The sequence below is a fragment of the Danio rerio genome, chromosome 25 (genome assembly GCF_052040795.2).
Source record: "Danio rerio strain M-AB ecotype USA chromosome 25, GRCz13ab, whole genome shotgun sequence".
NCBI classification, from domain to species: domain Eukaryota; kingdom Metazoa; phylum Chordata; class Actinopteri; order Cypriniformes; family Danionidae; genus Danio; species Danio rerio.
Genome location: NC_141045.1, coordinates 26419054 through 26447018, shown reverse-complemented (window position 1 = coordinate 26447018; position 27965 = coordinate 26419054). Strand labels below are relative to the sequence as shown.

At 38.8% G+C, this 27965-nt stretch overlaps 1 protein-coding gene, 3 non-coding genes and 1 pseudogene across 5 annotated transcripts in view; 3 read left to right on the top strand and 2 right to left on the bottom strand.

Moving 5' to 3' along the window:
- The window catches only part of LOC147837710 (uncharacterized), a 633655-nt pseudogene that overhangs the window by 7749 nt on the left and 597941 nt on the right, over positions 1-27965 (bottom strand). The gene's annotated exons all lie outside the window — the stretch shown is intronic.
- The window catches only part of LOC147837713 (uncharacterized), a 977861-nt gene that overhangs the window by 664769 nt on the left and 285127 nt on the right, over positions 1-27965 (bottom strand). The gene's annotated exons all lie outside the window — the stretch shown is intronic.
- Positions 23711-23783, top strand: trnaf-aaa (transfer RNA phenylalanine (anticodon AAA)). The gene has a single exon. It is a non-coding gene; the product is annotated as a tRNA-Phe (tRNA).
- Positions 24220-24291, top strand: trnaq-uug (transfer RNA glutamine (anticodon UUG)). Its single transcript has one exon. It is a non-coding gene; the product is annotated as a tRNA-Gln (tRNA).
- On the top strand, positions 27087-27159 carry trnaf-gaa (transfer RNA phenylalanine (anticodon GAA)). Its single transcript has one exon. It is a non-coding gene; the product is annotated as a tRNA-Phe (tRNA).

Below are 27965 nucleotides of genomic sequence, written 5' to 3'. Positions count from 1 at the left end.
CCTGTTTGAGAAAACACGCTTCAGTAACTTTGTCATTTTTGATTTCATCACATAGATTTGTTTTATAGCCGCATAGTTCAATACCAAAATATCTCAATAAATGGGTGAAGTAAGTTCAGGTGCATTCCTGATGATGCACTGAGTTGATTCTGCAGAAAGCTGATGTTCAGTGCATTTGACTTGTAAAACATTTCTTACTGAAGGGAAATAACTTTTTTTATGTTTAGTTTGGATTACTCATTTTATCCTGACTCCCGTTGGAGTTTTTCAGATTGTCCAGTGCAACAAAGACAACATTGTTTGATTTCAAGTTTCAATCTTGTTAATAACTTGAAAGTTGTGTTGGAGAATGCAGGGGAATTATTTGAGTTTTTTTTTTTCATACTGAATCTGGTAGTATCATTAACATACAAACAAACAAACAAACAAACAAACAAATAAAAATCTGTGATGTAAAGTATTTGTGCTCGTAATGTAAAAATATAATGTAAATGTATCTGTGGTGTAAAAATGCAAACAAAGTAAATGTGTTTCTAATGTAAAACTGCGAAGTAAATTTGTTTATATTGTAAAAATGTAACATAAATGTATTTTTACTGTAAAAATGTAATGTATATGATGTTGTACTGCTGCAAAGTAAATGTGTTTATAATGTAAAAATGTAATGTAAGTGTAGTTATACTGTAAATGATGATGTACTGGATCTGACAGTATCATTACCATACAAACAAAAAGACAAATAAACAAACAAATAAATAAATAGAAACTAATGATGTAAATGTTTTTTTATGTAAAAATGTAATGCAAATGTATTTGTAATGGAAAACTGTATTTATTTATAAAGTAAAAAATATAAATGTAAAATGTAAATGTACAGTTGAAGTAAGAATTATTAGCCCCCCTGAATTATTAACTGGGAGATAGTTGAGCCCAGGGCTCCCGCCAGGTCCATAGAGCATGTGAGGGGAGTACGAGATCAGGTGGTTCTCGAGAGCTCTCGAGAGCAGGGGGGCCTGTGCAGGGAAAGAAGTTAGGTGAGTGAAGAGTGAAAAGGGGGAGAAGGCTAAGTGCAAATCAGCTGGAAGAAAGAAGGGAAGCTAGATGGCTGGGTCATGCCCGCGCCCTTGGGAGACTGGGTAGTTCCTCTGCACTCGGGAAGCTGGTATGGTTGGGTTGTATTCTCTCCCTGGACTTGGCCCATGCCCTAGGCCGCTGGGATTACTGCGTCTGCTGGTGAGGGTCCTCTGAGCTTCCCTGAGATGGCTGAGTCAGATATAAGATTTGAAGGCGTCGGGAGACCACCTTCCTAGTGTTGTGTGTCTTGTTGCGATAGCCCTTTGTGTGCTGCTGTGGTGGCGGCTCCAATTCTGAATGAGTGACTGGATTATGAATCTGATGGTAGTCTGAATAGTCCTATGACTTTAGGGTGTTTTTGGAACCAAAACATGTTACTGGGTGGTGTGTGGTCAATGAAATAGGGGCTAGGGGACTTGCGCTTAGTGTTTTCCTATTGTGTATGAAGCTAGGAGTAATTGGAACGGGCTTGTGGAGGAGGGAATATTGAATATGAAGATGCAATGTCCTTTTCTGTATTGATCTGTTTACTTTGCTTGATGAGGAAGGAAATTGTTTCCTCGTCAATTAAGGTCAGATCTGTAATGGTGGGTGGATAGTGGGATCGAAATTTGGTGTAACTGTAAATTCAGAACATCTGAGAATCCGAAAAAGACGAGAATATACATTGCATCTAGAGTGTGGTCTGTATGAAAGGATAGGTAGCCTTTTCTGATTGTGCAATGCATTTGGAGAGTATGTTGTGTGTGTGGTGGGCAATCTGGTATATGGGGGGGGTAATTCTGAATGCCTTTAATAAGGCTGGTTTGTGAATTAGAAATAGAATCAAAAATGGAGCCGTACATGAGTTTGTGGAAGAATTTAATCCCACTTAAATAGCTCTTGATGGAGTTGTCTTGAATGTGTTTGTAAGAATGCAAGTATGTGATGTATAGACTGATTGAAAGCGGGGAAAACAGAAATGAAGTGTTGTGTGGGGAATGGAATGTGTGGATGTGTTGAGCAGTGAGAAACTGATGAGGTGTTCTTGGGTAACTTAAAATGTATAAATGGTTGTTGATGCAAATTGTGTATGTTGTGGTTATGGGATTATCATCTTAAAGGGCCATGAAACCCCCTCGTTTCAGCAGGGTGTTTTCACACCTCTACTTTCGAAAAAGTCAGAAAAGTGGGCGTGTCCAGCTCTGTTTAGCGGGGAGTGTCGGAGGAACTAAAGTGGGATGGTGTGGGAGTGTCTATTTGTGCACGCGCGAGTTTCAGAGTCAAAATACACACCCACACAGACAGGAGAAAGCGATGGTGTTTAACCTACATGGACATCTGTAGTCGAATTATTTGCTGAATTAATAAATGTTGGACTTTAACTGCAGTTTGGCTCTTTCATTCAGGGAATTCATTCATGCCCCTCGCGACAAACGCGATATTTGATTCGAGGAACTGCTCTAAGCGTGTATTTTTCATGCAATGTTTGATACCGCACGGCGAATGAGAGAAAAAAAAAACTCTGCATTTCCCGGAAACTTAGATGCACACGGCAGGTAGTGTCAGAAAGCCGCGTGTGTTATTCCGGTCACTAAATGCGGTGCTAACATTTCTGCACTCAGTGCTATAGTTAACTTAATTCGATACGAGCAAACTGAATAAACAAAGAGCACTGGTCGCTCACTTACCAAATCTGTAGAGAAAGGACAATCACCAGCAACTAGAGCCGCGTCTTTATGGAGAGAATACTACAAGCAAATCCAGATTTCAGCGTTTGCAGATGAGAACAGCTCTCAGGTAAACAATAATCCTCCTTAGACACGTAAGTTATTGTTGTCGAGCGTCGCGTACACTGTTAATCCACACGTGATCCAGATAAGCTCTCACAGAGAGAAAATGAAAACGAAACTTAACGGCAGCAAACTATAAAAGCAACACTTCACGCTTGTTTTGCCAACACAACGTGGCGTCTTTGTGGTGTAAACACGGTGACACAAATGAATATTAATGAAGTTGCACAATAGAGCGCGCTGATTGGTTTGAACCAAGCCTTACTCATGCATTAATGTATCACACTGTAAGACGTAATAAGACACACTCAGGCACAGACGCCCAGTCTGCACGCTGGAATACACGCTATTATGTCATGACCGTGACGCAGCTTCAAAAATTCGTTTCAAACAGGAAGTACGAATTCGCTTGAAATAACGCAAAAACAACCAATTTACACTTTTTAGTGAAATATAGGTGTCCTAATAGTGTTTTTAGCAGTGTGGGACACATATACGACTGTCAAAAGCTCAAAAAATGTGTTTTGGTGTTTCGTGACCCTTTAAAAGGAGAGATGGGGTCAGCTGCGGCTCTGCTTCTGATACCAGTTTCTGAAAATAAAGCAAAAAGAGAGTCAGCGATTTCCTATGCAACTAGGAACATGTACAACAGTTAAAATTGATTTTTTTTTTTTTTAATTCAGAATGTAGCAATGAAGAGCCGCCTTAAGCAGGATAATGATAACGCCCTTTATTAGTGCAGTGAACGGCAACTTCGTTGTAACTGTGCATAAAAATATTGGAGGCAGACCATTAATTTCTCCACGATATTGCCCGTTAGAAGCGCGTCGGCGGCCCTGATAATATCCCCTACGGAGGGGGCGGCATCTGTGTAAAACAGATATACTGAGGATAAAATTAGATAGCTAATAGATGAATGGCTTCTATTCCAGCGCTTAAGGAAGGAAAGCATAAGCAGGTCGCATGCTTTAAGCGCCACCTGATGGTTACAAACCTTTATGAATTTCTTTCTTCTTTTAAACCAGGGGTCACCAAACATGGTACCCGCGGGCACCAGGTAGCCCACGAGGATCTCGTATGTTGCTCACAGGCCTGTTCTAAAAATAGCTCACTATAGCGCCACTTACTAGTAAGCTTTCTCTCATATAGAAGTAATCATTTAACAATGTAAATATTTGCAAATATATATAATAATAGTGTTGCACATGGATATATTAATTACAGGGTATTTCCTACCCTGTTAAATCATTGTTGTTAACTTTGTGAGAATCATTAACATGATCAGTGGCTTCACATGGATGAATATTATTAATTATTACCAAAAAACTTAAATTATAATTAAAAGTAAATTGAGCAAATTGTTATTTAAGAAATGTTTATCAAACTGGTAGCCCTCCACGTTAATCGGTACCCAAGAAGTAGCTCTCAGTTTCTTAGAGGCTGGTGACTCCCGTGTTAAACACTAAAGACAACATTTTGAAGAAAGCTGAAAACCTGTAACCATTGACTTCCACAGGAAGGAAATAAATACTATGGAAGTCAATGCGGCTGTCCGTAGTGCCTAGCCACAATTCATGACACTTCGTATTCGGAGCGCTATTTGTACATTTGATTAGTTTATTTTTTGACAACGTATGAATGCGTGTGTCTGGTGTGCATTAGTCTACTATCCCCTGTCATAAGCGCACCACATCACCGCGCCGTCGGCGCCTCTGGTGCGCGACGCCCTTCAGGCAGAGTTTGTTACAGCCAAGATCGGATTTAGATCATTTCTCTTCTACTCCAGAGATTGATGTTGCTAGATGAAGTAGGTGAGTGACGAAAAGGCATCCCTGCGGGATTATGCGCATGTGTGTTTGATGTTCTAAGATGGAGAGCAGTTTGTGCTTTGCGTGATATTTCTTCCAGAATATAAAAGGGGACTAATTTTTATCGATTTATTCAAGTAGCCTATTGATGCTTGAATTTCTGTCACTCCAAATTGATGCTAAAAATTCTATAGAGTGCTTAAGCCGGAGGTTCTTCCGCGATGAGAATGCAAATATTAGAAAACCGGTCACTAAGTTTAGCTGGAGGATATTAGGGAGAGAGAAATGGGAAACTTCTAGTAGATGAATTACATGCAAACGCCGTAGTTATTGGCGAGAATCCAGCGGATTGTTTTTAAGGCATAAATGTGTGTGCTACTTCTGCATCCGAATGTTAAACGGACTACGAAATATAATTGTGACCTCCGATTAATGCCAGAAATCGGGTGGCGGGTGTAATGTTGATTTGCGACCGAGCGTTGCAGCCGTCTATTGCTTGGTTTATAACGTGATAATTTGAGGCATATTCATCAGGCAGAATCATGCTGTTAATGCTGAAAAAAGGCAGAGTTATGAGGAGATGAAAGAGCCGTTATTAGACATTTTTAGAAACATCTAATGCCCATTTCAGTAGGGCTGGTATGAATGTGCTTAATGGGGAATTGCTCTGTGATTTCTGGTTCAGCGTTGGTGGACGACAAGTGAGGTTATGGGAAGGGAGCGTTGAGATCGGCTGTGATCCAGTAGATGAAACCTGGAATGAGAAATTCAGAAAATTAGGTCAGTTTGCAAACGTAATTCAGTAAAAGCTTAATTGTGACAAAAGTCGACAAGTATTTTCTGTTTTCACTAGACTTAGCACTTGGCTGACGGCATATGCATCGCCGCAGTAGCTGCAAGTGTGTAAAAATGAGAGGGGAAAAAGCAGGGATACGCAAGGTAGAGGGGCGGGGTACGTAGCTGTAGGTGGTAAGGATCGCTGGAAGAGGAGGACTGGAGTTTGCACTGGAATCGGGAGCTGCAGGCTGGAAGAGGTGAGGTGGAAGTCCCAAGAGTTGCTTTATTGTCCGGGAGATTAGTTTTATTCGTGTTTAGAATTAATTATTGCTGCAATATGTCCTGGGGCAGCGGCTTTGAATTGTGGTCCCGGCGTCTAGGAGTTAGGAGGAGTTCAGTGACAGTCGTTGTTGGATATGAGTGGCGCATGATGATGCTGGAGAAGGTACGTAGCGGAGCTGGGGATTGCATTGTGATCTGGCTGGAGTGGATAGGTCTACGGCCTCTTATTGGAGCCTCGGTCTCGAGCTGACTTTCATGCTGGGCTGGGTGTTGTTAAGACAGGGCTGGTGTTTCAGGGAGCGCGGAGCTTTCTTTCATGTCTTTGGCTGCACTGATGCTGTTGTGATCTCCGCCGCCGGTGTTGTTGTTGTTTTTGTCATTTTTGTAGTTGCTGACGATGGTAGTAATGGTGGTGTGGTATTGTAGTTGAAGAATAGTAGGAGATGTGGAGGATCCGGTTTGTCCGTGAGTAACTTTTGGAGGAGCTAGAGCGGACCTGTCGTTAGCTTCTTCGGAAAACGAAGATAAGGGAGTAATATCTAGCTAGGCTACTTATAGTGAGTTAGGATAGATCTGATTGGCTAACTAATGAGTAGATAGGTGGCCAGCTGCAGTCAATTATATAACGTGCTCCTCTCGAAATTAGTTTAAAAACTTCACTTAACAGAGAGCAGATTTTTTACAACATTTTTTAAAACATAAGAGTTTTAATAACTCATTTCTAATAACTGATTTATTTTATCTTTGCCATTATGACAGTAAATAATATTTGACTAAATGTTTTTCAAGATACTTCCAACTAGGTTAATTAGGTAAACTAGACAGGATAGGGTAATTAGGCAAGTTATTGTATAACAATGTTTTTTTCAGCAGACTATAAAAAAAAAAATAAAGCTTGAAGGCACTTATAATTTTGACCTTAAAATAATGTTTAAAAAAAATTAAAAACTGCTTTTAATCTGGCAAAAATAAAACAAACAAGCCTTTCTCCAGAAAAAAAAAACAAAAAAACATTATCAGACATACTGTGAAAATTTCTTGGCTCTGTTAAACATCATTTGGGAAATTTTAAAATAAGAAAAAAAAATCTAAAGGGGGTTAATAATTCTGACTTCAACTGTATGTGTTTATTAATATTGTTTATCTTTGTTTTATTAGTCCTATCCTTAATTATTTTGTATGATTTGTCTCATTATATATTATTATATTATATACTATACAGCCAAAATAACAAATTATTTAAATGTATTTGTAAATGTTAAAATACTATGTAAATGCATTTGCAATGTTAAAAAATAATGTTATTGTATTAATGCTGTAAAAATAAAATATAATACATATATAAAAAAAGGTTTTTAAATTTGTATTATATGTGAAGCAGTATAGTACAACATAAGCAATAACTTCAAGCATTAAATATTATATAAGCATTACAATAAAATGAAGAAACAGAAACAGGTGAAATAGTGTTAATATATGTTAATATATTACAAATATTTATCTTTGTTTTATCAGTCCTTTATTATTTTTCCTTTTTTGCCTTATTATTAATAAATAATCATAATAAATGATTGAAGGTTGAAGTATACTTTACATTTCGTTTGTTTTTTGCTGTTGTTTTTATCAATAATTGGCATGAACCATAAACATTTAATAAAATTGCAGTATTAAAAAAAAAAAAAAAGTACATTTACATCATATTAAAAGATGGTCCTATTCATCGGCATCGACCGATAACTACATTTGCGACTCGATCAGTAAACGCCAATCTGGCTGATCTCATGAACCAATTGCAGGGGTTTGTTTATGAGTTTAAAAGCAGAGGAAAACGAACATGCGTTCCCATATATTATGCATAGCCTACAGCAGCCAAAACATGTAAGGAGGTAAATGATATGTGGAGGCGTGAGCGATCGATGTGTTTGCGTCACAACAGCTAAAATATTAGAGATGCGGTGCGACCTCTGTTTATACAGTCTATTGGCGCGACTCGTGTGAGTGAGAGTCTCTTTGTTGCAAGTATAACTAGTGTATTTGATATTTGAAAATATTTGAATGGTCTTGCATGTATTTAGGCCTTTTTACATGAAACAACTGAACGTTCTGTGTTTTTGACAATGCAAGTTCACTAAAAGCTGTCTGGAATAATGGATAAATCTTTTTTTTTTAAAATTGTATACATTGTTTAAGGGGTGGTCCAGAGTGTATCTTAAAGGCTAAGTTGTGTTTATAGTGCAAAGCAATATGTGCTCATGGTTTTTTTAGAAAATCATGTTATTTTGTTCCTATCCCACTTTAATTATATGCAGCTATTCAGCTAGCATAGCTAGTTCCTCTGAAAGGCCCACCCTCAAGAGGCTATATTTATATTTATAGTATAGGCCTATTTTCTTTCAGTAAAAAAAATGTATTTATAGGTATGTATTTTAACTTCTTATGCATCAAATATGCACTCCAAATATTTTCTTGATTGAGACATGTTGAATTCTTCTTTCATCATTGGCAATGTTTCCAAATTGCATTGTTTGTCATTTTTCTTACTAATTTTTACATGTGTGTTATATTATTTCCTGTAAAGCTGATCTGGCCATGACAAGTCCATACTAAATGGTTAAAAGAGACATGTTTAAGGTATTATATGGAGCATCCTTAATTTATTCTCTTAGGTATGGAGAGATTGCCGCTTAAGTATCATACTTAGAGGGAAACTATTCTTAATGCATTATAAAGTTTGAAACATCATAATCATTACTTGGTATCAGCCAATCACCATGACAAAAAATCAGTACTCGAAATTGGCTGCAAAAATCCGGATTGGAGCATCCTTAATTATTATTAACCATTTGAGTATTATTATTATTATTGTCAACCTTTTATTGAAAATATATTTGTTATTTAAAAAACATTAGCTAGCATCTCATTGTGTTTATGAATAAAAATATTATATCCAGCTGAAAATAATGAATAGTCTCTTTTGTTAAAAGGAATCTCTGTTTTTATAGATTAAATAGTAAAATAACAAAATTTCTTTTTAGCTTTAGCAGAATTAATTATTATGATGGTTGGGTTTGATCGTAAAACTGATAAATTAGGCATAATGTTACATTAAGAATCCAAACATGTTCATAATACAATGTTGCAATATATAAATAAAAATGAAATATATGTTTGGGACATCATATTAAATCAATTCATCATGTAACCCTTTTATCTGTATTTTACATGAGAAATTACAGAAGTGGTCTAAAAGAGGAATGACTGCTAGTATTTAATATACACAAAATCAATCGCTTCCACAAATAGAAAAGTAATAATGCAGTGGTGCACATAAAATCACATATTTTGATATGTAAGATGATACAAAAGTTGTTGTAGGTTATTGTAGGCCGTATCATATCCGTTTTTATGAGTCATATTCATCTTCAGCCCTGCTAACTTTAGGCTACTTGATTTCATATCTGAAGGAATTAAGACAGCCTAAAATATTAGTTTTGGTTCCTTTAACCTTTGGTATATTTGGTATTATGTGGGTACTTATTAATGTGGTGAGGGCTGCGTAAAGAACAGAAAAAGGAAAATATTGCAACAGCAAAACAGGAAAACGTAACGTAGTCGATGTCAAACATCATGGAGAGAGGAAACAGCAGCTTCTCACACGTGAAACAAACGTGTTAAAATCAACACCATGCTGTGAAAGTGTAAAATACGCAATTCTTATCACTTCATTTGCTTGAAGTAATGCTCGTATGAAGCAAATATATTAGAAACCTACCTGAAATGAATCCCATTTCTTCCCCGTGAAACAATATGCATTCCTGTCACGGATAAAGCCAGTGACTTTATGTCAGTCCACTCAGAGAAACTCATTCAGAAAAAGAATCCTTCAGAGGTGCGTTTTCAAAGACACAACTAACCCAATACAGTTTTAGTTAAGAAATTAATTAACTAGGCTAATTTAGCTCCTCTGAATTTTTTTCTGAATGGCGTTGCAGAGGCGTCATTTTAACCACCAGTGTTGCTAGATTTAGCTGACTTTTTCTAACCCAAAAGCTGCCAAAACACACAAAAAACGCCCAAAATGTTAGATAAATATTTTATTTAATTTTAATTAATTTACATTGAAATTAAGCTATTACTTTAACTGTCATCATTTTTAATCATACAGCAACCAGCACCAGCAGTCACAGAACCACAACATAACCATGTCTAATGGAAACACTGCCCCCTCTCACCCGCACACTCCACTCAATGTTGGAGTATGTTTTCCTTACGAAATTAATTCATCCCATGTGGCGTTTTAAATTCTTTTAAACATAATTAGGTGCTGCTTGTCAATACGGCAACACTTCTATGTTTGTTCTTGCTGTGAAAACAAAATAATCGATAAAAGTGTCATGACAAACTGTTGTGAGTTTAACAGCAGACGCTGCTTGATGAGTTTGACATTGATACAACTTTCCTTCATCTCCTCTTCTGGTTGGGCCCACGCGGTTTGTGTTATGCACTAGTCACTGTGGGAAACCAGTTTATTATGTTAACCAATCATATTGTACCTGTTTGGTGCAACCCCACCCCGTGGGGGTCAAAGGGGTTAACCCGGAAAGTAAAAAAGAGAGTTCAGAGGAAGTGCGTTGTTCATGCGTGTCTGTTTAATAAAAAGTAATCTGTGAAACGAATGAAGAGTTTACTCTCATGACATGGTGTCAGAATCGTACATTATACCCAAGAGCAAGCTCGCCCAGTTTAGGAACTGACAATGTCTAAGTTCAACCCACCAGAAGCCTTTGATTTCGTGCAGCCTGCAACCTGGCCTGCGTGGATGCAGCGGTTCTCCCGGTTTCAAATCGCGACGCAACTGAACAAGGAAGACAGTGAAGTACAAGTTAACTCTCTGTTGTATGCAATGGGCAGGGTTGCCAAAACGATATTCGGATCGTTCACGTTTGCCGAAGCTTCAGATGCAAATAATTACGAGACTGTAGTCGGCAAATTTGATGAACATTTTGTGCCCAGGAGGAATGTTATTCATGAGAGAGCCTGTTTTCATCAGCGCACACAGAGATCGGGAGAGACTGTTGAAGCTTTTGTCAGGTGTCTTTATGAACTGGCTGAATACTGCGAGTTTGGCGCGAGCAAAGTTGAACAAATATGGGACAAAGTTGTCATAAGGATTGCAGATCGTGACGTTTCTCAGAAGTTACAAATGGAACCTGAACTAACGTTGGATAAAGCGGTCCAGATTGCCCGGCAGTCGGAGCTTATTAAGACGCAAAATGCGAGCGGTGGAGCAGCCGCTGATGTGACGTACAGCACGGACATTACAAAAGTTCAAAGCGTTTTTCGGGGCCACCAAAAAAGGAAAAAGGTGGAGAGAGAAAACAGATTGTGGACTGCACAGGCTGTAATCACACACACAATGAGAAAAATTGCCCTGCACGAAACAAGAGGTGTAGGAGATGCAATAAGCTAGGACATTTTGCAATTGCATGTAAAACTAAAAATGTCAAAGAGCTAGTAGTGTGTGATAGTGAAACTGGCGATTTATTTTTCCTGGGCTCTGTAATGAATGAGTCAGCTGCAGAAGACAGGTGGTGTGTTACTCTGCCTATTCAAGGCAGGTCGGTCCAATTTAAAATTGATACCGGAGCCAACATCAGCATTATGTCACGCTCAGTGTTTGGAAGCTTACAAGAGCGCCCCCTGCTGGTTAAAACAAGTATAAATGTGAGAAGCCCAGGGGGAAAAGTGAATTGCATGGGGAAATTTCTAGCAAACACTGAAAGAAAAGGGAAAAAAATTTAATTTTGGGTTTTTGTAATTGATGGGCCATTTGGCAACAATTTGCTTAGTCGTAGCACTGCCTGTAAGATGGATCTAGTACAGAGAGCGGATGAAATTACAGACCACAGTGATGTCTATGGACACATTGGCTTGCTTAATTGTGAACCAGTAAAAATTGAGCTAAAGTCAGATGTTACTCCCTATAGTCTGTCCACCCCTCGAAGAATTCCCTTTCCTCTATTGCCTAAAGTTGAAAAATAGCTCGAACGTATGCAGTCCTTGGGGATCATTTCTGAAGTCACTGAACCGACTGAATGGTGTGCCCCAATGGTGCCCGTAGTGAAAAAGAATGGTTCAGTTAGGATTTGTGTAGACCTGAAATGGCTCAATCAAGCTGTAAAGCGTGAGCGTTACATTCTCCCAACGTTGGAGGATATAACCCCCAAGCTCTCAGGTGCGTGTGTTTTTTCCACACTAGACGCATCCTTAGAGTTTTGGCAAATTCCTTTAGACCCAAACTGCGTGAATTTGACTACATTCATAACCCCAGTAGGGCGGTTTTGTTTTAATAGATTGCCGTTTGGGGTCACTTCGGCCCCTGAGATTTTCCAAAGGGAAATGAGCAAACTCCTAATTGGACACAAGGGCACGGTAGTTGTCATGGATGACATACTAGTCTGGGGTAAAGATCAAAATGAGCACGACGAGAATCTTGGGGCTGTTTTGAAAACTATCAGAGAGTCAGGTCTGAAATTAAATTGTGATAAATATCACTTCAACAAACCTGAGCTACGGTATTTTGGGCACACCATCAGTCAGAACGGTATTAAGCCAGACGCAATCATGGTAACAGCGATTACTGAGATGCCTAGTCCCACTAATATGACTGAGCTAAGGCAAATTTTAGGAATGATCAATTATTTAGGCAAATTTGTGCCAGGGCTTTCAACAGTGCTGCAACCAATTACAGCTCTGCTGAAGAAAGATGCAGTCTGGATTTGGTCTGAGGTCCAGGAGCAGGCTCTGAGTAAGGTAAAATCCATGTTGGCCACAGCTCCTACTCTGGCATATTATGACCCTGAAAAACCCACAATGGTTACTGCTGATGCGAGCAGTTTTGGGTTGGGAGCTGCTCTGCTTCAAGTTCATGGTAATGTGACACGAGCAGTCACATTCTGCTTGAGAACTTTGACTGAAGCAGAGCGCAGGTACTCACAAAATGAAAAGGAGTGTTTAGTGGGAGTGTGGGCCTGCGAGCGTTTTGCTCGTTACCTTCAAGGATTGGAAGAATTTTGCCTGCAGACAGATCATAAACTGCTAGTTCCACTAATAAATCCGTATGATGTTGATCATGCTCCGTTAAGATGTCAGCGTTTGCTAAAGCGACTAATGCGCTTCAATGCAAAGGCAGTCCATGTTCCAGGTAAATGTTTGGTGGTGGCGGACACGCTTTCTCGGAAACCTTTGAGTGGGCACTTCCACTCAGAGATGGAAGATGAGGTGAAGGCATATTTTAAAGCAGTTGTTGCATCTAAAGAGGTGTCAAAATCCAAGCTCGATTCCATTAGGAAGGCTACAGAGTTAGATGCAGATCTCCAGGCAGTAATATGTTTTCTCAGCATGGGTTGGCCAAAGCACATATCCTTCCCCTTGAATCATTATCATACAGCCAGGGCTTCATTGTCTTTAGTCAATGGGTTAGTCTTGTATGAGGACAGAATAGTCGTTCCTGTGTCGATGAGGGTGGCCAGTACTCATCGGACTTGGACTTGGCAATGACATCAACAGGATTGTTTCAGGGTGCACATGTTGTAGGGCTCATAAACCCACACAAAGAAAAGAACCCCTGATCACTACACCCCTGCCTACTGGTCCCTGGTGTAAGATTGCTGCAGATTTATGCGAGTTGAATGGGAAAACTTACTTAGTAGTTGTAGACTACCACTCACGTGACATTGAAATAGCTCACCTGCAAACACCATCCAGCTTCAATGTTATCAGCAGACTGAAGTGCATGTTTGTGAGATGGGGTATTCCCAGGGAGCTTGTATCTGACAATGGCCCACAGTTTGCCTCAGCTGAATTTAGACAGTTTTGTACAGACTATGATTTCCATCATACAACTTCAAGTCCTCATTTTCCCCAAGCCAATGGGGCTGCAGAGAGAGCAGTTCAAACTGCAAAACGGATTCTCTGCCAACCTGATCCTCACCTGGCATTGATGTGTTACCGTGCGACTCCGGTCATTGCAACTGGATTTAGCCCTGCACAATTAATGACTGGACGGCAAATTAGAACCAAACTGCCAATGCTTGAGGAAAAATATCAACCTCAACCCAATGATCTTAAAGCAGTGGAGAAGAAAGATAAAGCTGCAAAGGAGTCTTACAAGTTCTATTATGACCGGAGACACTCTGCTCACACACTGCCTGAGTTACATCCTGGTGAGAAGGTTCTTCTTAAGCTGGACAGCGAAAAGCACTGGAAAACACCAGCGGTTGTGCTAAACAAAACATCAGAACCAAGATCGTACTTGGTGCAAACTCAAAAAGGAGCTGTCCTGCGTAGAAACAGGAAGCATTTGCAAGCAATGCCATAGCAACCAGATGCTACAATCCAAGCAGAATTGCAGGAAGAAAAAGAACCAGCTCTGTCTGGGACTGAACATTCAAATACTCGCACAGTTGACCCAGCAACACCTTTACTGGACACTAAACCACCAGTTACGACTTCCAGTGGAAGGGTGGTGAAAACACGCAAACGTTACTTAGACTAAATGGACTGTTTTAGGTGATAGAAAGGAATTAAGATTTGAGTTAATGAAAAAAAAAAAAAAATATCTGTTGGGATAAATTGCAGACCATCTGTGTGTTTCCTCAGTAAGCTGGAGCTCCAGGAAGGCAACAACAACTGAGAGATGTGAATCCAACAGTTTATTGCTCTCTTCTAAAGAAGACTGGGGTATTCCCAGCTTTTATACATCATACTCAAGGGTACATGGGCTATGAATACGTGTAAATATTCAGCTCAGTTAAGCAGAACAATTTTATCCAGTGTTCAAGAATGTCAAGGCGCAACGTTTAGGTGCCTAGTACAGGGACAACTTAAGATAAGACACAGTTACAAAAACAGAATATTTGGAGAGTGACTACATGAATATTTCTTTCAATCCCCTCTTCCAGGCTCTGTTTTTACAAGAGCCTGGATCATACCATATTCTCATAAACTCTATTTGTTAAATAGTTACCCTCATTTCTATTCATAGCTAAATGTTCATAACCCTTTACCTAAGGCATTAACCATCCTATACATTTGTTCCATAAAACATCTCAGAAGACATGGACCAAAAATACATACACATAAGAAAATAATAAGTACCGGTACCACCAATGAGACCAATGGAGCCAATATGGAGCCAATGATCCAAACAGGCTTTCTAAAAATCCCAGAAAATCCAGAAGTCCAGAAATGGCATCCGTGGTACTGTTAATAAAAGAGGCCAGTCTATAATGCATAATCTCTTGCTGCTTTAAGGCATCTGCCACGCCAAAACTGGGAATCATAGCCTCCCAGAATCTAGTCCAGTGTGATCTCATACGGTGTTCGTCAGGTACGTCATCCAGGGAAACTGACCTCCGTTCCCTTTTGGATTGTCTGGCAAGATGCATGACAGTGACCATGTGTTGTAATTGGATCACAGTACAAAGACCAGTCCAATTGGTGGAGTAAGTGTTGAAGATGGTTTCTCCCCCACAATACCAGTACCAGTCATCGGCCAGGACCGCATCCTGTCTCGGCCAAGTAGGGACACAAATTACATTGCTGCGTTGACAGTATGTGTTGTTCAGGTTGTAACTTGCCGTGACAGCTGTCTCATTTGTGATATTAGCACATTTAAGTTTGTTCAGTTCACAGGTGCCTGGGATGTAATGGGGACAAACACTTAGCAGAGAACTATATTTTTTATTCTTTCGCCACGGTAAATATACCCCCGAAAATCGATCCCTTTCGCCAATTACTATATTTCAATTTTTAGCTCTTAAGGTGGATACATTACCTCCATTTGTCCCATTAAAGCAAAAAGAAAAAGTGAACCCCTTGGGTTTCGTCAACAAAATATTCAAACCCATAGTTCTAGGTTTCGGTATTACAACAAAACGATTCTTTCTGCTAGTTGATCTGCAAAGGGGGTCCCATGTTTTCTTGTTGGAAACACATGTGGGGCGCCACTCATAAATATCTCCCAAAGCATTTGTACAAAAAGCAAGTTTAGTAAATGTAAAAGGCAAAGGTTTCAAGGATATAGTCACAGCGGAGGAGAACACTTCTTGGCAGACAACACATGACTCATTGGTTGTCTGTCGTGCAGTCCAGTTAGCATACTGCCAGAATAAGTTGTGCACTTCAGTGTGGGCCTGTGTCAGTCCCAATAGGGTTATCAGTAGAAGTAGTCTGCAAAACAAAAACTATTAATATCATATCATAGACATTTACTTCAATGGTTTCACTCTGGTGCCTTGGATCCACTGTGGAAAAAGATCAGTTAATACAGCAGTGCGTGTAACAGCCAGAACCTCAGCTGGCCCTTCGTATTTGGGGTCAGTTAAATCTTTCTGGGGTTTTATATCTTTTATTAGCACCTTGTCCCCTATCTGGAAAGGGTGTGCTGCCTCAAGTGGAATTTCAGGGTGTTTCTTTGTTACCCTTTCCCAATACTGATTGAGTATCTGAATTAGGGCCGCTGAGAATTCTGACATGTGGTTAGAAAGCTCAATACCCACTCCCATAATTCCCCCTTGCCATGGGATAGAGAAAGGTTGTCACGTTTCAGGATTAAAACAGGAACAAAAATGAGTGTAGAATCCAAGTGCAGATATTTAATGTGAAAATGCAGCAACAGTGACAAAATCCAAAAATCAAAGTAACAAATTAACAAAATAAACAAACAAACGAGCAACTCAAACAGATTAAACTGGGACTAGACTTTAACACTAAGACAAGATACAAGAGCAAGATCAAGATCAAGATCAAGATCAAGATCAGGAACAACATACCAACAATGACAACGACCAACTGACAAACAGAGGATGAATGACTGAATATATAGTCCAGGTAATCACGGAGAACGGAGACAGCTGTGGTTGTAAATCAGTGTAGATGAGAGACCGGGTGTGTGCGAAAGAATGTATGAAAATGTAGTTCTAAAGCCACTGTAGTCCGCTGGGGGTTGCTGGCGAACTACAGTGGCATCTGGTGGACAAACACAGTCATGACAAAGGTCTTCCCATGACCACCTCATATGGTGATAAAGAATCCAAATTTGCTTGTGGTGTCATTCTTAAATCTGCTAGTACTATTGGTAAAACTTTTACCCAATCTTTATGACCGTGTTGTCTTAAGGTCTTCTTTATCTTTCCTTTCAAGGTTCTGTTAGTTCGCTCCACAAATCCAGATGATTGTGGATGATAGGGTATGTGGAAATGCCAGTTTATATTTAATTTAGTTGCCAATTGTTGCGTTACCTTTGATGTAAAAGGTGTTCCTTTATCTGAATCGATACTTTGTGGGATCCCATATCTAGGTATAATTTCAGAGATCAATTTCTGTGTTACCACCTTTGCATTTTCCCTTGAGCAGGAAAAGGCTTTAACCCATTTTGAAAATTTATCCACGGAAACCAGTAGATACTTAAACGGTCCCCTCTTGGGCATATGCGTGAAATCTACTTGCCATTCAGAAAAAGGTGAGATTGGTCTTGGTAAATGTTAGTGCTGTGCACAGGCTTTGATACATTGTATTGAGCACATATAAGGCATTTGTCAAGTATGTTATTAATGGTGGTTTCTAGTTTTGGGACACAAAACAAAGATCGCATCGTTTCATGTACCCCTCTTCGTCCACGATGAGTGACACCATGAAATTCGTGGACGAGGAATGACAGTGCCACATGTGGGAGACATAGGCGACCTGTCTTGTTATGCCATAGACCCATCTTTTCATCAAACGTGGAAGAAAAGGCACCCCAGAAGGACTTATCCTCGTCAGTGGCTGATGCTTGTAACATAGTTTAATGTAATTTTTACTCTACGCATCATTTGCTGGGGTTGTAGTTTAACCTCATCATTTTTAGAGCACAAGCAAAGAACAGCATCAATGAGGGCTGTCTCATCATATTGAGACCCCATTTTGTTCATCAATATAAATTTATAATCAGCTCCTGTAAGCTGTGCATTTCTAGAGACACGTATCATAGTTTCTAAAAATTCGACTGGCCTGCTCATATCAGGAAGCAGTGAAATGACATCCTTGAGCTGTGTTGCGGAGGGAGGGGTTACTTCAGCATGTCCCCCTTTCTTTGAGACCCATAGGAAAGCCTGATTATCCCCTTGGTCTGGTTTCTCTGTGTGAAGCCCCTCTAATTCTTGTACAGGATACAGAGGCATCCTCTGATGTGCCTTTCCTTGCCCCTCATCAGGAATGGGGGAGAAGAGGGTAGGAGTAGGAACAGTAACTGTAACTGAGGGAACAGTAACAACGGGGGCTGGAGGCACTTTGGGTGTCTCCTTTCTTTTTACCTCAATCTTTGATGCTGAGCCTTTAAGAGGCTTCGGAATTAATTTCTTTACCTCTTTTGGTAGGTTAATATTTTGTTTATCATTCCACACACTCATTATCTTCATCCAGATTTCATAACCCTTTCTCATATAATCATGGTCCCATTCGGGATCTCCTTCACTTTCATAAATTAATTTGTGAGCCAGTTTTAGCACATGGGGGTCAAATGACCCATCTCTAGGGTAGGGACGCATCGCTTGTGCCTCAGTCCACCCTGCTAGATTATCTAACCATGGATTAGTGTAATATCCCCACCCACATTGATACATCCAATCTTTAGGGCCTTCCCCTATCTCTGGCTTGGGGTATGAACAACCCATGTTAGTAAATACTTACTAGAAAACACAAAGAATGATTGTTCTACTTTTGTATAGCGCGCTCTTCTTGGCTTTTCAGGGAAAATCCCAGCCAAGGATTACTCAGTTCAGTAATGAAGCTTATCAGGCAGTCAAAACCAAATTCATGTCATGCCAGCTTCCTGAACACTCAGTTCAGTGATGAAACTAATCAGGTAGTCAAAACCAAATTAATGTCTTGCCAGCTTCCTGAACACTCAGTTCAGTGATGAAACTAATCAGGTAGTCAAAACCAAATTCATGTCTTACCTGATCAGCTTCATCACGTCGGGGTCACCAAGTTGTTGGGATAAATTGCAGACCGTCTGTGTGTTTCCTCAGTAAGCTGGAGCTCCAGGAAGGCAACAACAACTGAGAGATGTGAATCCAACAGTTTATTGCTCTCTTCTAAAGAAGACTGGGGTATTCCCAGCTTTTATACATCATACTCAAGGGTACATGGGCTATGAATACGTGCAAATATTCAGCTCAGTTAAGCAGAACAATTTTATCCAGTGCTCAAGAATGTCAAGGCGCAACGTCAAGGCGCCTAGTAAAGGGACAACTTAAGATAAGACACAGTTACAAAAACAGAATATTTGGAGAGTGACTACATGGATATTTCTTTCAATATCATTGCTTGATGTTGCACTCTAATTTGGGTATGCTGTTAAACATAAACCAATGTTTAGGTGTTTGTGTTAAAAGTGGAAAACATGATGTTCTTTTCTAAAGAGGGAAGATGTGGGAAACCAGTTTATTATGTTAACCAATCATATTGTGCCTCAAATTTGCACAAATTATGTTTCAAATTCGCACAAAAAATCCCAGGGGTAAGGGTAAGAGGAAGGGCTAAGGGCTAGAATTGGGATTGGGCCTTAAACTCAAATTCAAAGAGCTTTATTGGCATGACTGTAAAACAAATCACAATGTTGCCAAAGCAATTAACACAGAACACAGAACATTCATTTAGATAAAATAAATATAAGTAATAATAAACAAACGCACATATATATATATATATATATATATATATATATATATATATATATATATATATATATATATATATATATATATATATAATACATATATGTTGTCAAAATAAACAAGTTAATTAAAAAAGACTCTTCTGCTTGATTTATTATAATTTATTGGCATAGTTTATGCTCTGCTCTCCAACATGGCTGATGCATGACACGTCTTAAAAACACTCCCTTCCCAAATAATTGACTGAGCGTGTTCTGTTAGTAAGGAAAGTTTTCCTTGCAAAAACAGAATGTCTAGGTTAGAGCATTCCCTGAACATTTAGGTTCTCTTATAGGTTCTCTTTAAAGAGCCCATATTATGGGCTCAGAACGCTTATATTTCACTTTTTGAAGTCCCAAACAACAGGATGATGTGTATGCAAGGTTAAAAAACGCTTTCAATGTCTTATAATATAGAATTATTTTTACCTCCTTTTCTCACCGCCTCCCATATGAATCGTCCTAGCGAATCTTTTTTTCCAAGCCCCTCCTTTACGTGACGCTAATTTGCGGACATTGGCCGTATGACCCAGTCTGTTGTGATTGGACTACTGCATGTGACGGAGTCGGAAACATATATAAAAACAAAAGAAAACATGACCTCTATTTTGCCCTATCAATTTGAACCTGCATCTGACGAAGAGAAGCCAAAGTTGCAGAAAACCAAGCTAGTCAACTTCAAACACGATTGGAGCAGGACATTTCTCAATGTCAATATTGTTAATGGCACTTCGAGTTGTATTCGTAAAAAACTAATTAATTACCTCTCGAACTTATGTAGGTGCACTTGTGGAAACTGCATCAAAATGCCAAGCGAGGTTAAAAACCTTTGCTGCAAAGAAGTACGAAAGGTATTGTTTCTGCTGTAAATGAGCATTTGACGATTAGTGCGTCATCCCCAAGTGAGGAAATAGAGGTAAAGTTGTTTTTTATTCAGATATTCAGACATTTTCCATAATAATATAATGTCATGAAAGTATTATTTGCAAATTCTAAATAGGGAATTCATATTAGCAGCAAAAGACTATCAAAGTACAGCGATGTTTACAGTGAATTAGACAATGTTAATGTTGTTTACAAGTCTTGCATGCTAATTCCGATCGAATATTCAAAGTAACATGGTAAACAATATAGAGACTGCTAAAGGATTGAATGTGCGATTATAAAACCAACTTTGCCTCTATAGTAAGGAATGCTAAAAACTATCACAATCCAAATTTGATGTAAATTTGTTTTACACCTATACAAAGGTTTGAAGCATTGAACAGTCAATTTGTATTATTCATATGTATATAATTTTATAGCAACGTGTTTAAGAGTGTTAATGTGTCAGGAAATATGGAGACCCAAGCGCAAGGGAGAAAATTAAAGCAATTTATTAAACAGAACCAAATCCACAATTCTGCTCTCCTTGGCAGTAAGTAACAGTCACTCAAAAATATAGAAACACGGAGTCTGTAAACGACCCTCCTCTGGGTGGTGGTGGACTGATCAAACGAAAGAGATCCTCTTGGTATAAAAGTAGTAAAGTTAGGACAGACCTCAGGGAGCCAAGCAGATGAGACCTCACTCGAGCGTGGACTGTGGGCAGAGCTGAGGTGAGCCAGAGCACAGATAACAGGATCAAACGTGGTGAAGTAGACAATGCAAGACTTGACGAGACGTAGTGTAAAGTGCGAAACAATCTTGAACAGGGAACCGGTAACTCATGCAACAGTAGAACACAGAATCAATTAACAAGCACAGAATGAGGGAGAAGGGGAGACTAAATAGCTACAATAATCAGGGAGAACAGGTGAGAGGAATGGGGACGGGGAAACAAGCAAATTGATAACAGGTGAAACTGCATACAAATGATAATACACAAGAGGGAGACAGAGAAGTCACAAAAAAACCCGACATAATGTTTTTTACCAGTATAAACATTAGCATAGCAACTTGAGTTGGACAGTAATAACCTCTTATGCCAATACAAATATTTGTTATTATAAGTTGTTATACAAGTTATTAACAAAGAAAACAAATTTCTATATTTATGAGTTTTTTTTATGGTAACATATACAATTTTATTTGTCCACTGAAGTTAATATGTATTATTCATATGTAACTATACATAATAACAAGCTGTTTTGGATAGTGTTAACGTTTTATGCCACTACAAACATTTATGTTCTTATAAGTTATTATAATTTATTTTTTTTTTATTCATTGTCACATATAAAATTGTTGTGTCCACAAAAGGTAATCATTATTACTCGTATGCATAAACATGTAATATCATATTAGTTTGTTTTGGAGAGTGTTGAAGTTGTATGCCAATCCAAACACTTATGTTATTATGAATTCTTCCAGACCCACCAACATGCATGATACACCATCCAGGCTTTGAACCCAACTGTCTGAATCCATATACACTGCAAAACATCTACAACATTTACCAATGTGACTATGGGCGTCTAAGGCTCAGAACAACAGAGTAAGTACATCTTGATTAACCCCACAAATAATAACATTAGAGCAACCACTTTGACATGGGATAAACAGAACATGTAAATGTTGACATTTGAATCAGATATGTTAATCAAACGATCTTTATTCACAAAATAAATTGTCACACAGATTTTTAAAAAAAAGTCTTTATTTCTTTTAGGCGGTTCCGCTACCTGGCGTATCAAAGTTTTGTCAGCTGGTGCTGGGGCTACTTGGGTCGGAGTGTTCGTGTTGTAATTCCATGCTGTGTTGTAACCCGGATACGGCAGGCATTTACAGGTCTGGCTGGTCGGCACGTTGGCTTCCGACCCCCTCTTGACTGAACCGTGACATGTGATGGGCTATGGCTTCTTCCTTTGTTGGTCTGTCGTATTCTGCACAAGGGGGCTTGGGAATGAGAATTTTCTTCAATTCATCCACAAATGGAGAGGGTTCCATAATGATGACCTCGAAGAACAGTTTCAGTAGCTCCTCAACATATCCTATAATTAGAAAATTATATTATAATTTTGTTAGATATTTATTACATGTAAATTACGTATTTATTTCTAATAATAAAACTTTTATAACTTACTATAGGTTGGTTCTGTTTTTAATGCCCGTGTTGTCCATTCCCCTCTTTTTGAGTTTAGCAACACCATTTTGTTCATCGCTTGTCCTGTAGCGGTTGTGGCTTGTTGACGTTTTGGCTTGTTCATTGGCTTGTTCATTGTGATGAAACACTGCAAGGTACAGTCTACAATAGCAAAGCAGACAATTAACAAAGAGAATAAACAAAAAAGGTAAACTGATATATGTTGTAATATTTTGAGTAACTGCACAGCATTCCCATGAACGGGAAAACAACGTTTTTTGGTGTAAATCTCCATATGGTAGCTACCTTCAACCTCATTGCTCAAAAAATGCATAGCAATATTATAATTGGTTTATTTAAAAATTGGAATACATCTTTATTTAATGTTATATATATATATATATATATATATATATATATATATATATATATATATATATATATATATATATATATATATGAAGTTACACACCTGAGCAAGCTGGAGGTCCACAATTGTATTACTGTGCATGTCCATTACTGTGTAGCTTCCAAATTTGGCTGAATGGCTATTTGCTATTATGTTTTGCTTCTCACTTTTCCACTTGTGAACAATTTCTGGTTCCAAAAAACTTCTGCATTGTTGACGAAATGTGTCATACTGGAACAAGTTTATTTGCACAGCCTTGAAAATCTATACAAGAGAAAAAAAGTGTATTAATAAATAATATTAACAATTTTGATTTCATAAAATTAGATATTTCTTCGTATAATAATTTACTACCTTCTGTAGTTGGGTAAATGAGCCTCCTGTAAAATAAGTGGCTGCTGATAAGAGGATGTATCCAACCGGTGTACTTCCAACAATTAGCTGGCTCTGCCACTTCCTGTTGTACATACACTTGGGCCAAATCTGGCTGAATGCAACATATGTGCCCATGCTGTGTTGCTCCGTATCACACTTTGATTTGCAAATTGGACACGTTGCAAACAGCTCCCACAAACATGTTTCAAAAACAATGTATTTTGCATCTCCATACATGGGCCTTTCCACAAACCTAATAAATAAAGAATTATTTGTAAAGTTTTAAAATAAATTACTGGCCAAGCTTTTACCCTCTTAGGCCTCAGATGCAATCAAGGGCTCTGCTCGGTCTCACCGACATCCATGCTGCAGAGCAGCAGAGCCAAGACAGCTGAAATAGCTCAGTTGAGAGAGCATTAGACTAAAGATCTTAAGGTCCCTGGTTCAATCCTGGGTTTCGGCAAAGCAGTCTTGTCTTTTGGTTTTTGGCATGAGTGTCAGGGAACCGAAAGTCACTCAAAAAGCCTAGCTGCTTCACACTTAAGTCCACCTGCTTCCACTTGACCAAAACGCCATCTTCCTCCCAGATGGTCATGTCGCTTCTGGTGATGATTCCAATGGTCTAATCGACAGCACTCTGCTATATGGTTAGCGCTTTGATGTCCCACTGCGGACACGCCATTGACTAAAATAAAACTGTGACTTGATAGGGCTTCTGAAGGGTTGCAATGATAAGTACTAGACAGGAACCGGCAGAGCTGACGTAAGAAGTTTCGCTATAAAGTCTCAAGGTGCAACCAGCTATGCAATCAAATCAAATTGCTTGGAATAGCATGCTTTTTTTTTTTCATTTTTTATTTATTGTCTTCACCCCGGGCAGCAGCTCTCAGCAATGTTGAGGTTCCATGGTGTAATGGTTAGCACTCTGGACTTTGAGTCCAGCGATCCGAGTTCAAATCTCAGTGGAACCTGGGTTTTTTTTGCCAGCACCGTGCAAAAAAAAAAACTGGCATAGCATGCTAATCCCTTGAAGGCCGGAGAATGACAGTTACTCTGAGCTTTCTATGAGAGTGGGCAGAAAGTGGCCGATTAGCTCAGCTGGTTAGAGCGTGGTTCTAGTAACGCCAAGGTCGAGGGTTTGATCCCCTTACTGGCCAAGCTATTACCCTCCTAGGCCTCAGACGCATTCAAGGGCTCTTATCTGTCTCACCCACATCCATGCTGCAGAGAAGCTAAGACATGACAGCTGAAATAGCTCAGTTGGGAGAGTGTAAGACTGAAGATTTAAGTGTCCCTGGTTCAATCCCAGGTTTCGGCAAAGCGGTGTTGTCTTTAGGTTTTTGTCATTAGGGTCAGGGAACCGAAAGTCACTCAAAAAGCCTAACTGCTTCACACTTAAGTCCACCTGCTTCCACTTGACCAAAACGCCATCTTCCTCGCAGACGGTCACGTCGCTTCTGGTGATGATTCCAATGGCCTAATCGACAGGGCTCTGCAATATGTTTAGCGCTTTGATGTCCCACTGCGGACACGCCATTGACTAAAAGAGAACTGTGACTTGATAGGGCTTCTGAAGGGTTGCAATGATAAGCACTAGACAGGAACCGGCAAAGCTGACGTAAGAAGTTTCGCTATAAAGTCTCAAGGTGCAACCAGCTATGCAATGAAAGCCAGTGTAAAAGGCATGAAAACAGACGTGGAGAATGCGGGCATTCATGTGGAGAATGTGGGCATCAATCCCGCTACCTCTCGCTTGTGCCTGCAGCATCCCATCTATCAGAGCCAAAGTAAGCCCAAAGTAAGCCCACATGAGCCAATCATGTCTCACCTCAGTGGCTTACTTTTGACCAATAGAGTTTAACCCCTGTGGCTTACTTTTGACAAATTGCGTTTGTCTTTGTGCTGACGTCATTTCGACCAATCGCGTTTCACGTCAGTGGCTTACTTTTGACCAATCGCATTTCTTTTTGCTTTGACGTATTTTTGACCAATCGCGTTTCTCCTCGATGGCTTACTTTTGACCAATCACACGACGCTTTTATTATAATCGTCATCTTTGAATAAGGTAAGCCAGATGTAACGCTACTTTATTATTTGTTTATTATTAGTTTATTATACTGTGTGTATTTCTGTTAAATGATAAGTTACCATCGACAGCAAGTTAACGTTATAGCAGATGTATTCTACATAACTTGTAAAACGGTAATGTCTCCCATGATAAATACAGAGCAAAATGTCGCTAGTGATCAGGGAATCATCGCCATATGGTTAAGTATTTAAACAAAATGTTCTGATATTTGTTTAGAATAATAATGCCCCCATTCGACCTAGCAATATTGGGCCCTATAATCGCGGTGTACACTCTAAAAAGTTAAGGTTACTGTATTTAAATGTATAGTTACAGTTATTTATAATGTAATTGCATTAAATACAGAGTTAAACAGTTTTTTCTTTAACATTTAATTTAGCAAATAATTCTATACTTTTAAAATAATTCTATTATAAGTAAAACAAAGTTATATTTATAAAGACGACTGCACAAACTTTAAAAACATTTGAGTTTAACACTTGTTCATGACAATATATGATATATATTTAGTAATTAGATTGTATTGTATTTCATAAATCTATTGTAAAAATATTATAAGCATATATTGTATTTTGTTTATTTTATTACTTGTGTTTTCAGATATATTACACAACAGAATAGTTATATTAAATAGCTGAAGTACAAAATTTTTATTTATAAAATAGTCATAATGTAAAGACTTAAGAGTTTAATGTGTATTTTATAACTTAATGTTTTCATTTCTGTTGTTTCTCATTTATTTATATTGATTTTAAGTTGTACTACCATGCATATATTAGGCATATGTGTAGAAAATTCACCAGAAGTCCATTTTATGGTCATGGTCATATTTACTACTGCAATAATATGGATTATATCTACCTTGTTAAATTATTGTTTCACACTTAATGTAAATGTATCCTTCTGATTGCTCTAGGTAATGTTCTCTCTAATGTTTTTTTTTTCAGAAAAATGTACGCATACCCGATTTTCCGCCACCAATCAGCGACATCAAGCAGACTCCTCCTGGGGCCATCTGCAGAGGCAGACCTTGAAAGCAGGGAGTCTGGAAGGGCCAAACCCAAGGAAGAGGTGCTGGCAGAGGCCACTGCTTTTGTCAGCAGCGATGGTGGAGACCCCAGTGACCAGTTTTTAGTTCTGGCTCACTGCAAGATTCAGTTTGGCAAGTACCAGGGTCAAAGATTTAGATGACTCCTAGAGCATGCTCTGGGGTATGCGGTGTACCTGGTGCTTAGCATTTCTGATGAGAAGCTGCAGACAACACCCTTGTCAGAAAACAAACACCTGTTTCTTATTCTCTTCACCCCGGGCAGCAGCTTTCAGCAATCTTGAGGTTCCATGGTGTAATGGTTAGCACTCTGGACTCTGAATCCAGTGATCAGAGGTGAACTCTCGGTGGGACCTGTTTTTTTTTTGCCAGCCCCGCGCAAAAAAAAAAGCTGGCATAGCATGCTAATCCCTTGAAGGCCTGAGAATGACAGTTACTCTGAGCTTTCTACATTAGTGGGTAGAAAGTGGCCGGTTAGCTCAGCTGGTTAGAGTGTGGTGCTAATAACGCCAAGGTCGTGGGTTTGATCCCCGTACTGGCAAACTTTTACCCTCCAAGGCCTCAGACACATTCAAGAGCTCTGCTCGATCTCACCGACATCCATGCTGCAGAGCCGTTGAGAAATGACAGCTGAAATAACTCAGTTGGGAGAGCGTTAGACTGAAAATCTAAAGGTCCCTGGTTCAATCCTGGGTTTCGGCAAAGCAGCGTTGTCATTCTGTTTTTGCCATGAGGGTCAGGGAACCGAAAGTCACTCAAAAAGCCTAGCTGCTTCACACTTAAGTCCACCTGATTCCACTTGACCAAAGCACCATCTTCCTCCCAGACGGTCACGTCGCTTCTGGTGATGATTCCAATGGCCTAATCGACAGCACTCTGCTATATGTTTAGCGCTTTGATGTCCCACTGCGGACACGCCATTGACTAAAAGAAAACTGTGACTTGATAGGGCTTCTGAAGGGTTGCAATGATAAGCACTAGACAGGAACCGGCAAAGCTGATGTAAGAAGTTTCACTATAAAGTCTCAAGGTGCAACCAGCTATGCAATGAAAGCCAGTGTGAAAGGCATGAAAATAGATGTGGAGAATGGCAATGGTACTTAGCTGTATGCTAAGTTCAGAGGCCAATAACCTAAAATTGGTAACACGCGTAACGTTACACCCTTAAAATATATATATATATATATATATATATATATATAAATATATATATATATATATATATATATATATATATATATATTTATATATATATATATATATATATATATATATATATATATATATATATATATATATATATATGTATATATATATATATATATGTTAAATGGTTTTAGTTTTAGTTAAATAAAATTTATATTTTTATTTTTATTTTTATTATTATTATCATTATTTTTTTGTATAAAATTGTGATAAAAAAATAAATAATAGAATGTACATATATTCCCTAAAAACATTTTAGAGTAAATGACAGGCAGGTGGGCCTTCAAACAATTGATGTTTTG